This window comes from Gossypium arboreum, chromosome 1 (assembly GCF_025698485.1).
Source record: "Gossypium arboreum isolate Shixiya-1 chromosome 1, ASM2569848v2, whole genome shotgun sequence".
NCBI classification, from domain to species: domain Eukaryota; kingdom Viridiplantae; phylum Streptophyta; class Magnoliopsida; order Malvales; family Malvaceae; genus Gossypium; species Gossypium arboreum.
In genome coordinates this window covers 74,874,022-74,889,605 of record NC_069070.1, presented here as the reverse complement: position 1 = coordinate 74,889,605, position 15,584 = coordinate 74,874,022, and the positions used below count along the sequence as shown (strand labels likewise).

Below are 15,584 nucleotides of genomic sequence, written 5' to 3'. Positions count from 1 at the left end.
AAAAAGGGAGTGAAATTATGAAATAGGACCTATGTGAAAATGTTTGAAAATGCTATAGGCTAAATTGAAGTGGCCAAATAAATAGGAGTGCAAAATAGGAGGATTTGCATGACAAACCTCCCATTTTACATGAAGTGGCCAGCCATCATGTTGTTGTAGACAATATGAGCACTTGATATCCATAATTTATGGTACAAATTGATACAAATTGATAATGGGTTAGGTAAATGTTCCATGATAATGGATTAGGTAAATATTCCATGATAATGGGTTAGGTAAATGTTCCATGATAATGGTTTAGGTAAATGTTCCATGATGGGAATTTTATGTCTTTTGTATTAAAGAACTAAATGGATGAAATATGAAATTTTATTAAAATAAAAAGGGGTGAAAAGAACAAAGTTTTGTCCATCTTTGTTCATCATAGCTGAAAGTTAGAGAAGAGAAAGGAGAGGAGAAAGCTCTTGAGTATTCGGTCATTAGGAGGAGGAAAATTGAAGGTAAGTTCTTGGTACCTTGCTTCTATTTTGAGGTTCATGAGTTCTTCTTGATTCTACCTTAACTCTTGAAGTATATTTTGATTTTTAGTTGTGTTGTGAGCATTTGGTCATGAATTAAAATGAAGGAAATGGTTGTAGTTTCATGTTCTTTTGATGAAAAATGGAAGATATGTGAAGTTGAGCCAAACAAATGAGCATGCATGTGCCTTAGATGCTAAAGGGAAAAATCAGCTAACATGTTGTGCTTTAAAATGATGAAATGGAGATTATACTTAAGTAAAATCATATATATGTGATGATTGATTGGTGATATACATGTTTAAATAACAAGCATGCAAGTTATGTGTGAAAGAGTGATTTGGTAATAAATCTGCTTGGGACAGCAGCAGTAATGTGACTTTGGAAAATCACTATAAATTGTGAGAGATGAGTTAGAAGGTGAATAAATTATGTAATTAAAGCTTAATGAGTCTAGTTTCAAATGAAATAAACGAGAACATATTTTTAATTCTGTACAATGAGAAATTTGATTCGTAATGAAGAGTGGTCAGATTAGTCAAACAGTGAAACATGGGACACTTTAAGAAAAATCTGGTATTGATTGGCCAAACCAAAAATTCTGAAAATTTTATGGATAGAAGATATATGAGTCTATTTTCAGGGAAAATTAACGGTACTTGATTTGGAGTTTCGTAGCTCCAGTTATAAATGATTTAGTGACTATTGCTTAGGAAGATAGCTTACAGTGAAATTATGATTATGTGGTAAACATTGACAAAAAATTGTTAATGAGTTGCTTATTGATTTCTTATAAGCTTACTATGATCTGTAGGTGTGGTTGGCCGAATATTGTAAGGGGTTAATACGTAGTTTGTATTTGAATAGTTAGATTAACGTGTTAGTAATCCAATTATAAGCAGTTCGTGTGTGGATCTCGTCAATATATATCGTCAAAAAATTGTGTAACTAACACCCTCTTTCTTAGTCTAGATCGGCAAAAGTCGAAAAGCCGAAATGTCGAAAATCGGTATTTTGTAGATTTATGAGTGTGCGAATGCTCGTGAGGTAAATCGATTAATGTTTTTGGTAAGCTGCAATGTTTGGACTGCAAAGTGCATGATTTCTGTGCCCTCGATATTTTTGGGCTTAATGGGCCAAAATTGGAATGATGGGCCAACAGGCCCAATTCGGTAAGAACCCTCGGTAGTGCTTCTGTTAGTACATGAAAGGTAGGAATATGCATGAAAAACCCTAAAATAGATAAATTACTAAAATAACTTTAAAAGTGGAAAATTTACAGTTTTACCCCTAGGAGATAAATTACTGAAATACCCCTAGGGTTAAATTAACCTAAATGCATGTTTGACTGTTGTTATTTACTTCATGCCATGTTGTTATTATCTGATGCATGGGACTGGGATATTGACGGAGGAAGTACTGAAAGTGGCTTGTCCACGTACTGGAGGCTTTGCATCAATTTATTGTTAATCGACGCAATGTTTGCAATCGTGGAGTGTTAAATTTGGGTGGGTTGAGCTATCCCGCATGGAGTGTATGGTCGATACGGTGGAGTGTAGTGGTTGGTGGTTGAGTAGTCTCCCAAATGGGCTTGCATATGTTATTGATGTTGCATGTATTTTGAAATGGGCCTATGGGTCATACTGTTATCTGAATAAGGGGCTAAGGCCGAGTTTATTGTAATCTGAAAAGGGCTCTAGTCCAGTACCACTGTTACCAGAATGGGCTTAGGCCCAATAGGCTTGAGCTGACTTGGGCTTTGAATGGGTTTTCCTTACACACTGAGTTTCCCCAAACTCACCCCTTTTATTTTCATCCACGCAGGAAATCCCCAACCATAATGGGCTTGGAGCTGTGAGAGAATTCAGAGTGGCCACCCGTTCTGAAAGTTTAATTTTCTTCTGGTGAACTGGACATCCGTTTAATTACGTTTGAGGTTTTGGGCTTTTAAATGTAATAAGGCCGCTTATTTATTTTTGATGGTTTTTATATGTTTTATTAAGATAGGTAATATTTATATTTAACTGTTGAAATTGGATAGCTTTTGTAACACCCCGTACCCGAGACCGTTTCCGGAGTCGAACACGAGGTGTTAAAGGACTTAATTCATTAATTAAACAGCTCATACAATTCATTTTAAAATTTCCAGACAAGCTAGCTAACTGCATCACAGTCGCTTTAAAAATCATATCTGGAGTTACGAAACTCGAAATCCAATTTCGTAAATTTTTCCTGAAACTAGACTCATATATATATCTACTAATTTTTTCTAGAATTTTTGGTTGGGCCAATTAGTACAGTTTATTAGTTAAAGTCTCCCTGTTTCAGGGTTCAACTACTCTGACCTCTGTGTATTACGAATCAGATATCTCCTATACAGACCTTTAATGACTATGCCGTTTGTCTCTAATAAAACTAGACTCAATAAGGAATCTGTACATATAAAGCGTGACTTCTAATTATCTTTGTAAAATTTATGGTGAATTTCCAAAGTCAGAACAGGGATACAGAAATCGCTCTGCCCTGTTTCACAAAAATTTAAACATCTCATAAAATATAGCTCATATACTGTTTCGCTTATTCCATATGAAAATAGACTCATCAAGCTTCGATTTATTAATTATTTAATTCCATTTATACTATTTTTAGTGATTTTTCAAACTCACGCCATCTGCTTCATCTCAATCTATTTTATGGTAAATTTTACCTATTTCATGGTTTCCATGGATTAGCTAGCAATTTGACATACATAATACCAAATATGATCATGATTAGCCATTCCAATGGCTAATCATTACCAAGCATTTCTATTTCCATACCACTCAATAACCATATCATAAGACCATACATACAAAATGATTATAATGCTATACATGCCATACTCAAAATATACAAGCCATTATGCCAAGATGGTATACTGGATAGTGTGGCGTGCCTCCGACCGTTTCCGATTTCCGAGCTGGCTTGTCAACACTACAAGGAATGAAAAGGAGGAGTAAGCATAAATGCTTAGTAAGCTCACATGCAAATAGCAAGTAACATAACCATATAAGCAAACATAAAACATCATTTGCATAATCATCACCAAGACATTCATATCACCTTTTCATTTATCATCTTACCATATTGTTGTTATATCGAGTTTTCAACCCGAGGGTTAAGTACATACCTGTTCAAAGTATCCATTTCACAACACTTACCAATCGTCCCTTTCATCTTAAGTATTCCTCCATTTGAGTAGAACTTTACCCGTTGAACACATCGGAATATAATTGGATACATGGATAACTTGCACATAAGTGCCACATATGTAGCCAAGCTACCATGTAACCCGCCCATAAGTGAACTCGGACTCAACTCAACGAGCTCAGGCGTTCGCATCCATAAGTGAACTCGGACTCAACTCAAGGAGTTCGGATGCCTAGTTACATCTCACGAACTCGGACTCAACTCAACGAGTTGGACGCTCGCATCCATAAGTGAACTCGGACTCAACTCAACGAGTTCGGATGCTCAACCATCCTAGTGACATGTCACTTGTATCCTAATCTATTCCTAAGGTTCAAACGGGCTTTTTCCTCGATCTCACATCTTTGCCGTCTTCCACGGAATATCAAATCGATACTTGGTGATAGTTCATACTCATCAAGTAATTCACATAATTACATATTATCAAACAATTATCACAAGTATAATATTTCATAATAATTATCATATCATTTAAAAAACATTAAAACATTTAAAATAATATCTATGTTACCAACATTTACATATGAACTTACCTCGTATGCGAAAATGGCTATTTTACCATTTCGTCCACAACTTGGTATTTTCCCCATTTTAGCCCAATTTCAGTTTTCCTTGCTCTATCATTTAAAATATAGTCTAATTAGGACTCAAATTATTCAAATTGACCCAAAATCATATTTTGGAAAAATTACAATTTTGCCCTAAACTTTTGCATATTTACACTTTTGCCCCAAAGCTCGTAAATTAAAATTCAGCCTATTTTCTTATGTTTTATGACATGCTGATCATTTTTCCTTCTATGGCAACATCAAATTCTCACTCTAACATGTACTTATGACTATTAGGTATTTTTACCGATTAAGCCCTTTTGCTCGTTTTCACTTAAAACCGAGTAGCACAAGTTGTCTAACATAATTTAAAACCTCATATTCTATCATAAAACACCAAAATACACAAATTTTACCTATGGGTATTTTTCCAAATATAAACCCTAGGTTAAATTATTGCTAGCATAAGCTAAATCGAGCTAAGGGACTCCAAAACGTAAAAATCATTAAAAACGAGGCTAGAACGGACTTACAATCGAGCTTGGAAGCTTGAAAACCCTAGCCATGGTTTCTCCTTGCTATATTCGGCCATGGGGTTGAAGATGAGCAAAATTGGCTTTAATTTTGTATTTTAATTCATTTTACCCTAAATGACCAAAATGCCCTTACTACTAAACTTTCCAAAATTCCATCCATGTCCAATTTTGTCCATAGACTTAGAAATTGGTAAAATTACTCTTTAAGGACCTCTAATTAATAATCTAATTCAATTTTATGCAAAATACTTCTAGAACACAAGTTTTGCAATTTATTCAATTTATTCAATTTAGTCCCAAATTTCAAATTAAGCACTTTATGCATAAAATTTCTTCACGAAATTTTCACACAATCATGCAATCATATCATAGAACTTAAAATAATCATAAAATAATTATTTCTATCTCGGATTTTGTGGTCACGAAACCACTATTCCGACTAGGCCCAAAATCGGGATATTACAACTCTCCCCCTTCGAGGATTTTCGTCCCAAAAATCTTACCGAAAAGTGGTCTTCACTTTTAATCTCATATTTGGTGTCAAGAACTTGCACTTAGACTGTACCTCCAATACATCTCTTCAATTTCTCATATGATCTAAAAGCTTACAGTCTCAACTCTCAACTGTTCTTAAATTTTCAACCCTTCTCAATTTCCTATGATATCATGACATAAAACCCGGATCTCAACTTGATTTAATGGAGACCGGAATTCTAAGAAATCCAACAATCAAAGAGACCTGAAATTCCATGAATCGATGAGTAGGAATTCATTCATCTGAGATGTGATTTATAGATCTCGCCAAACATTTAACAATAGGATACATCACATTTTCCTCTTTCGCCATAGAAATAATTCGATATGGCCTCAAGAATAATCCTTCTCATTTCTATCCCAATATCAACATTGACAAGGATAATTTTGATAGATCCCAATGCTCGGCTTTAACCCCTTTAACAACTCCGATTTTATGTAACATCGGATGCTCTAAACTATCACATTACCTCACCGTCTTGAAACACATCACAATTCATACAACAATACATTCTTGAAAGTCGAAGTCTTTGCTCAATGTAGACTAGTCTAGTTCGACGCCTTGGTTACCAATATTCTCATCTATCCGAACTCTGTCAACATGTAATAAACTTTTAGCTTTCACAAGATGGAAACCTTATCATTCAGTAGTGACTTAAACTAATATTCAACTCTTTCTAATAAATATACACTTCTCGTTCAAACTATTTACTCTTTTATACGTACAAAATGAAATTCTATTATCAGACTTGGGAAAAATAATCCTGACATAATTGTCACATGAAATCTTTCAAATAAATAATTTACCATACCGAATTGAAACTCGCGCTTTTATCACCTATGCCTTTACTGATGTCAAATCCTTACACATAAATTAGAAAAAATCCCAATACTAAAATCACCACATTACCAAGATCAAATTAGAAGTATAGTCATATTTGACATGATTATCACGAGCTGAAGAACGTACTTCGAACATGAGTCATAATTGACAAATTATGGAACAAAGATAACAAGAAAACCGAATAAAGAAATCCAAGATAGAAAACCCGAATAAAGAAATCCGAATAAAGAGATCCAGGATAAAGAAACCCAAGATACGATACTATGCCGGAGAATCGAAAACCAAATTCATAGAGAAAATACGAATACCACGATAATTCTTCAAAGAAAGAAAGTCCAAAAGAAAACATCATTTAATCCCATGAAATCAAATATAACAAGATCAATATATCTTCCCATACATATATATCGATGAAGCATCAAGTAGAAGAAAGCAGAATCATAATATCATATGAATTCTCTCATCAATTCTTATCGATCGAAATGAAATAGAATACCCAATGAAATAGAGCAATATAAATTATAAACCGATCAGACTACCAATGCTTTCATCCAACACCAAAATTAGAAGACATTCCCATATAACAAGAATTTCTTCGAAGATCAATAGCCATAGAAATATTTACGAGAACGGGTGAACACATAGAACATCTCAAAAGAGATCGCTAAATCATCCGGTCATAATGTCACACTCGGATAATTCACATTTGAAATATCATTTCCCCAACTAGTTCTGCGTCACAAATTTTATATTAAACCATTCACTAAAAAGGCCAATTCTGAATAAATTTCAATTTACACTTTTCTCGACCTTGCACTTGAGTAATTCGATTTACCAAGGAGAATTCCTTTTCTAACTAGGACGATGCATAACTCCAATAATTTTACATCAATCCGATACTTTACGGCTCGACTTTACTTATCAGCTCATTTTCAATCTCGGATCATACTTATAATTATTCTATCACTTTGAACTCTTTGGGTTCTCAACCGAAAACTTATTCAATACAAATCTCATGAAATTCCATTATAAGTACCACTTTGGTAAGGGGAGGGTTGTAGGACCTCGACTCGACTTTCTTATACATACACATATGACACAACTTCCATCATCATAGTAACATCATCATAATCATGTCATTCATTCATGTTGGCTTACACCAATTTTCCTATTGTCCCATTTAGACAATATACTTATGCATACATTCTATGTTTTCTAGACAGCTTTACTTATCCATTCAATTAATTAAATTAATTCATGCTCATGACATTATATAAGGCCAAACAAACATAGATATTTGCATCACAATCACAACTTTCATTTCGTGCATCATCATGTACATATCATTACAATCATATAATTCAGTCCAACAATTTAACATAGATAAGTTCATTTCATTATAATCCTTTACCTCATAAAATTATATACCATTAACATTCATCAACATTCGACATCCAATCAAGACAAGGACATTTTCATTCGTATCATAATATTATGACCTTTATTCATACCTCTACTACTTTCTATTTATTCCGTTCATCTTATCAAGTAAGCCACATACACTACATCGTATGAGCATTAAGCAAATATGAATATTTATCACAACATGAACTTTCATCTCACATATTATCACATATGTATCATAAACCTTTATTCATACTTTTCTGAACCGAGACTTATCATAATCATAATTTTACTCAAATACCTTTACTTAACATTGAACATGGTTGGCGCAGCTCGGTTGGAGAGTACCCTGTCTAAATAAGACGGTACTTATACGCGTCGAAGACATCACACTATCACGATCGCTGGCATGTATAGCTAAACTTTTACACATGCTAGGTTAGTCCGAGAACCGACTAAACCTGCTCTGATACCACTAAATGTAACACCCCATACCCGAGACCGTTTCCGGAGTCGAACACGAGGTGTTAACGGACTTAATTCATTAATTAAACAGCTCATACAATTCATTTTAAAATTTCCAGACAAGCTAGCTAACTGCATCACAGTCGCTTTAAAAATCATATCTGGAGTTACGAAACTCGAAATCCAATTTCATAAATTTTCCCTGAAACTAGACTCATATATATATCTACTAATTTTTTTCTAGAATTTTTGGTTGGGCCAATTAGTACAGTTTATTAGTTAAAGTCTCCCCTGTTTCAGGGTTCAACTACTCTGACCTCTGTGTATTACGAATCAGATATCTCCCTATACAGACCTTCAATGACTATGCCGTTTGTCTCTAATAAAACTAGACTCAATAAGGAATCTGTACATATAAAGTGTGACTTCTAATTATCTTTGTAAAATTTATGGTGAATTTCCAAAGTCAGAACAGGGGATCCAGAAATCGCTCTGGCCCTGTTTCACAAAAATTTAAACATCTCATAAAATATAGCTCATATACCTGTTTCGCTTATTCCATATGAAAATAGACTCATCAAGCTTAGATTCCATAACTTATTAATTATTTAATTCCATTTCTACTATTTTTAGTGATTTTTCAAACTCACGTCACTGCTGCTGTCTGAATCTATTTTATGGTAAATTTTACCTATTTCATGGTTTCCATGGATTAGCTAGCAATTTGACATACATAATACCAAATATGATCATGATTAGCCATTCCAATGGCTAATCATTACCAAGCATTTCTATTTCCATACCACTCAATAACCATATCATAAGACCATACAATGATTATAATGCTATACATGCCATACTCAAAATATACAAGCCATTATGCCAAGATGGTATACGGATAGTGTGAGCGTGCCTCCGACCGTTTCCGATTTCCGAGTTAGCTTGTCAACACTACAAGGAATGAAAAGGAGGGAGTAAGCATAAATGCTTAGTAAGCTCACATGCAAATAGCAAGTAACATAACCATATAAGCAAACATAAAACATCATTTGCATAATCATCACCAAGACATTCATATCACCTTTTCATTTATCATCTTACCATATTGTTGTTATATCGAGTTTTCAACCCGAGGGTTAAGTACATACTTGTTCAAAGTATCCATTTCACAACACTTACCAATCGTCCCTTTCATCTTAAGTATTCCTCCATTTGAGTAGAACTTTACCCGTTGAACACATCGGAATATAATTCGGATACATGGATAACTTGCACATAAGTGCCACATATGTAGCCAAGCTACCATGTAACCCGCCCATAAGTGAACTCGGACTCAACTCAACGAGCTCGGGCGTTCGCATCCATAAGTGAACTCGGACTCAACTCAACGAGTTCGGATGCCTAGTTACATCTCACGAACTCGGACTCAACTCAACGAGTTCGGACGCTCGCATCCATAAGTGAACTCGGACTCAACTCAACGAGTTCGGATGCTCAACCATCCTAGTGACATGTCACTTGTATCCTAATCTATTCCTAAGGTTCAAACGGGCTTTTTTCCTCGATCTCACATCTTTGCCGTCTTCCACGGAATATCGAAATCGATACTTCGGTGATAGTTCATACTCATCAAGTAATTCACATAATTACATATTATCAAACAATTATCACAAGTATAATATTTCATAATAATTATCATATCATTTAAAAAACATTAAAACATTTAAAATAATATCTATGTTACCAACATTTACATATGAACTTACCTCGTATGCTGAAAATGGCTATTTTACCATTTCGTCCACAACTTGGTATTTTCCCCATTTTAGCCCAATTTCAGTTTTCCTTGCTCTATCATTTAAAATATAGTCTAATTAGGACTCAAATTATTCAAATTGACCCAAAATCATATTTTGGAAAAATTACAATTTTGCCCCTAAACTTTTGCATATTTACACTTTTGCCCCAAAGCTCGTAAATTAAAATTCAGCCTATTTTCTTATGTTTTATGACATGCTGATCATTTTTCCTTCTATGGAAACATCAAATTCTCACTCTAACATGTACTTATGACTATTAGGTATTTTTACCCATTAAGCCCTTTTGCTCGTTTTCACTTAAAACCGAGTAGCACAAGTTGTCTAACATAATTTAAAACCTCATATTCTATCATAAAACACCAAAATACACAAATTTTACCTATGGGTATTTTTCCAAATATAAACCCTAGGTTAAATTATTGCTAGCATAAGCTAAATCGAGCTAGGGACTCCAAAAACGTAAAAATCATTAAAAGCGAGGCTAGAACGGACTTACAATCGAGCTTGGAAGCTTGAAAACCCTAGCCATGGTTTCTCCTTGCTATATTCGGCCATGGGGTTGAAGATGAGCAAAATTGGCTTTTAATTTTGTATTTTAATTCATTTTACCCTAAATGACCAAAATGCCCTTACTACTAAACTTTCCAAAAATTCCATCCATGTCCAATTTTGTCCATAGACTTAGAAATTGGTAAAATTACTCTTTAAGGACCTCTAATTAATAATCTAATTCAATTTTATGCAAAATACTTCTAGAACACAAGTTTTGCAATTTATTCAATTTAGTCCCAAATTTCAAATTAAGCACTTTATGCATAAAATTTCTTCACGAAATTTTCACACAATCATGCAATCATATCATAGACCTTAAAATAATCATAAAATAATTATTTCTATCTCGGATTTTGTGGTCACGAAACCATTATTCCGACTAGGCCCAAAATTAGGATATTACAGCTTTAAGGCGCGTTTTCAAAAACAGTAATTGTTTTCAAAATAACACGAAAACAAGAAAAGCTTCCGCAATGAAGATATTTTCCAAAATTAATCACTTTTCCTAAAAAGGACTTAATCAAATCGGTTTCCTAGAAATATACATAACGTTAAGGTATGGCAATGGTGGTTTGCATGTCTAGGATTGGATCCGAAGGGAGTTTGGTACTTAAGCTGTCTGATGGACTCACCTCCTCTTTTCCGGTTTCCTACCTGGTGCACAGCTTCCATTCACTTTAACCTATAATGAAATTATCTTTTAAAACACTAAGTAAGTTTTTCTAGATCAACAATATAAAATGTTTTGAACGCTTCGATGTGGCATGTCGGATTCGGTCATAACGTCTGGGCCGGGTTTTGGGTGCTACATTTAGTGGTATCAGAACCTAGGTTGCAACAACTCGGCTGTGGAATGGGTTTACAAAAACAAAGATTTTCAAAAACGAAAATTTTATAAAGAATGCGAAAAACTCGATTTTCAAAATTTAGATCTTTAGAATGTGGCATTCCAAATCTCCGGCTCAAGTCTGTAAGTATTACTCTGAACTCTTCTGAATGTTTTTCTGACTTATCTGTCTGTACTGAAATCCTGCTTGGATACTCTAGATAGGATGATACTGAAACCATAGGAAAATCTTATAAGAGACTGAAATTGTAGCTAGATTTCGATTCTGCAAAAACAAACTCTGAACTACTGTCTGATTCATAAAACATCTGTAATAAACACTGGAATATTAATTGATGAATAAAAATTCGTAATCAAGATAATACGATATGAGTACAAGAGGCCGTGGACGGAGCCGAAGAAGTGCTCGAGCGAGATCTTCGTCTTCGAGACATATACCAGCGGTGGATGCACCGTACCATTGGCAATAGAGGTAGAGTCTCATGACCATGGTGCGGGGATGATGCCCTCACGAGCAATGCTTCGTGTTCGGAAAGGGTTTCCGGGCAAAATGCGGGCAATGGAGTTCGGGATCTATTTCGAACGACTTGGCTAACAGAGTGGAGATCTTTAAGGCGTGTCGGTATAGCCCGAATGTGGCGAGAATATTGGTTGGAGGCCACGAGCGGATTATGGACGACTTGGACCGCTCGAGGAGATTGTGAGTGGGGTATCTGTACTAAGTCCTTTGGGTCACTCGGTTAGGGTAGACAAAGCGTATAGGGATGTACCCTTAGAAACTCAAGGTAAGATTTTCCTGGAGATCGATGGAGTTACTGTTCGGAGAGTTTGATCTCATTTTGGGAATGGACTGGCTTGTTAAGCATAAGGCGACCCTGGATTGTGCTGCTAAACGAATGGTGTTAAGGACCACAAAGGATGAGGAGGTTATAGTGATAGGTGAGCGAAGGGATTATTTGTCCAATGTGGTGTCGGCTTTAAGAGCCGAGAAGTGGATTCGGAAAGATTGTGAGGCCTATTTGGCATTTGTAAGTCAGTCGGAAGAGGAGGGACTGACAGTGGATAAGGTTAGGACCGTAAAGGAGTTCCAAGATGTTTTTCTGGAGGAGCTTCTAAGATTGCCTCCGAACCGAGAAGTTGAGTTTGGAATAGATTTGTTGCATTGAACGGCACCTGTGTCTATCGTACCGTATAGGATGGCACCGAAGGAGTTAGTGGAGTTAAAGGCTCAAATTCAAGAGTTGTTGGATAGGGGCTTCATTAGGCCAAGCGTGTCTTCATGGGGAGCACCGGTACTATTCGTGAAGAAGAAGGATGGTACGATGCGGATGTGCATTAATTATCTCCAGTTGCACAAACTGACGATTAAGAATAAGTATCCACTGCCAAGGATTGACGATCTGTTCGACCAGCTTAGAGGAGCTTCTGTATTTTCCAAGATCGACCTTCGATCTGGATATCATTAGTTAAGAGTCAAGGAGGCAGATATCTATAAGACGGCATTCAGGACTCGGTATGGTCATTACGAGTTTCTGGTTATGCCATTTGGACTGACGAACGCTCCTGCAGCATTTATGGATCTGATGAATCGTGTGTTCCAACCATTTTTTTGATCAGTTCGTAGTTGTCTTTATTAACAATATCCTGGTATATTCTGAAACTGAAGCGAAACATGATGAGCATCTCCGTATAGTGCTGCAAGTGTTAAGGGAGAATGAACTCTTTGTGAAGTTCAGCAAGTCTAAACATTGGTTGAGGGAGGTAACCTTCTTACGACATGCGGTCTCTGCCGAAGGGATTAAGGTGGACCCTCGAAAGATTGAAGCAATTTTGGAGTGGAAGCCACCTAGGACGGTGTCGGAAATTTGAAGTTTCCTAGGGTTGGCAGGATACTACAGAAGGTTTGTGGAAGGGTTTTCTGTGACGGCAGCACCTCTGACAAAACTCATAAGGAAAGGAGTACCGTTTGTATGGACTGAGAAGTAGCAGGAAGCTTTTGAGAAGTTGAAGAAAGTTCTGACTGAAGCACTTGTGTTAATTCAGCAGAGTCTGGGAAGGATTTTAGTGTGTACAGTGACGCATCACACGTGGGTTTGGGCTGTGTGTTAATGCAGGAGGGTAAGGTGGTTGCATATGCATCATAACAGCTTAAACCTCACGAAGGGAACTATCTTACTCATGATTTGGAGTTGGCGGCAGTGATATTTGCACTTAAGATTTGGAGACATTACTTGTACGGGGAGAGGTGTATTATATACACAGACCACAAGGGTCTTAAGTATTTGTTTACTCAGAAGGAGCTGAACCTTAGGCAAAGGAGATAGATTGAGTTGCTTAAGGATTATGACTATTTGATCGAGTATCACCAGGCAAGGCTAATGTGGTAGCCGATGCTTTAAGTCATAGAACCGTATCTGATCTGAGAGAAATGTTTGCTCGTTTGAGTCTGTATGATGATGGCAGTTTGTTGGCTAAATTGCAGGTAAGGCCAACCTGGGTGAACCATATTAAGGAAAAGCAGTTGGAAGATGAGTCTTTGGTTGCTCGTTTTCAACAAGTTAAGGAAGGGGAAACTTCTGAGTTCGATTTAAATGGTGATGGAGTTCTGTGTTTCCGAGGAAGAATTTGTGTTCCGAAGGACTCTGATTTGAGGTAGACAATATTGAAGGAAGCTCATGGGGGACTATGTGCCATGCATCCTGGAGGGAACAAGTTGTATCACGACTTACGAGAATTGTACTGGTGGCCTGGACTTAAACGAGAAGTAACAAAGTTTGTAGGGAAATGTCTGACATGCCAACAAGTGAAAGCTGAGCATCAATTACCTTCTGGACTGTTGCAGCCAGTGAAGATACCACTTTGGAAGTGAGAGAGGGTAACCATGGACTTTGTGAGTAGACTGCCTTTGACACCATCAAAGAAAGACTCAGTGTGGGTGATTGTGGATAGGTTGACCAAATCAACCCATTTCATACCTGTACGTACTGACTTTTTGCTTCAAAAGTTAGCCAAGCTGTATGTGGCGGAGATTGTATGACTTCATGGAGTCTCAGTTTCGATTGTCTCTGACCGGGATCCCAGATTCATATCTCAGTTTTGGCAAAAGTTGCATGAGGCGTTGGGGATACGATTGAACTTTAGTACGGCTTTCCATCCCCAAACTGATGGTCAGTCAGAGAGGGTTATTCAGATTCTGGAGGACATGTTGAGGGGATGTGTGATTGACTTTTGAGGTAGTTGGGAGGATTACTTGCTGTTGGCAGAATTTGTGTACAATAACAGTTACCAGGTGAGTATTCGAATGGCACCATATGAAGCCTTCAGATAGACGAAGGTGTCGTACACCTAGTTTTTGACCGAACTAGGAGAGCGACAAATTCTTGGACCGAGTTGGTAGGCGATCACGAGGATAAGGTCGAATAATTAGGGACCGGTTAAAGAAGCATCGATAGGCAAAAGTCGTATGTAGATTTGAAGCGTAAGGAGATTGAGTACTCAGTAGGTGATATGGTCTTCTTAAAGGTTTCTCCTTGGAAGAAGATATTAAGGTTCGGTAAGAAGGGCAAGTTGAGTCCGCGATTCATTGGGCCTTATCGGGTTTTGAAGCGAGTAGGCCTAGTGGCTTATCAGTTGGAATTACCTCCAGAGTTAGACAGGATTCACGATGTTTTTCACGTCTCCATGTTAAGGCGTTATCGTGTAGACCCTGCTCATGTCCTGCCAGTTGCAGAAATTGAAGTTCAGACTGATTTGACCTTTGAGGAGGAGCTTGTGCAAATATTGGCTCGAGATGTTAAGGTTCTCAGAAGGAAATATGTCCCGTTAGTGAAAGTACTTTGGCGTAATCATGGAAGGGAAGAAGCTACTTGGGAATCAGAAGAGACTATGCGTCAACAATACCCTCAACTAGTTAGATCAGGTAAATTTCGAGGACGAAATTTCTTTAAGGAGGGTAGAGTTGTAACGCCCCAATTTTCGAGAATTCTGTGAATGTTGGCATAGGTTAAATTATGTTAGTGGGCCTCTAGAAGGCCCAAGCTTAAGATAGAACCCGGTAATTTTAGTTAATTTTTGTTCCATAAGAAAAAGGGAGTGAAATTATGAAATAGGACCTATGTGAAAATGTTTGAAAATGCTATAGGCTAAATTGAAGTGGCCAAATAAATAGGAGTGCAAAATAGGAGGATTTGCATGACAAACCTCCCATTTTACATGAAGTGGCCAGCCATCATGTTGTTGTAGACAATATGAGCACTTGATATCCATA

General features: G+C 36.7%; 1 long non-coding RNA gene across 1 annotated transcript; it reads left to right on the top strand.

Moving 5' to 3' along the window:
- The first annotated feature begins 354 nt into the window (after nt 1-354).
- Nucleotides 355-2,660, top strand: LOC128280809 (uncharacterized). The gene is made up of 2 exons (XR_008270981.1): nt 355-500; nt 2,343-2,660. It is a non-coding gene; the product is annotated as an uncharacterized LOC128280809 (long non-coding RNA).
- Nucleotides 2,661-15,584: the final 12,924 nt, after the last annotated feature.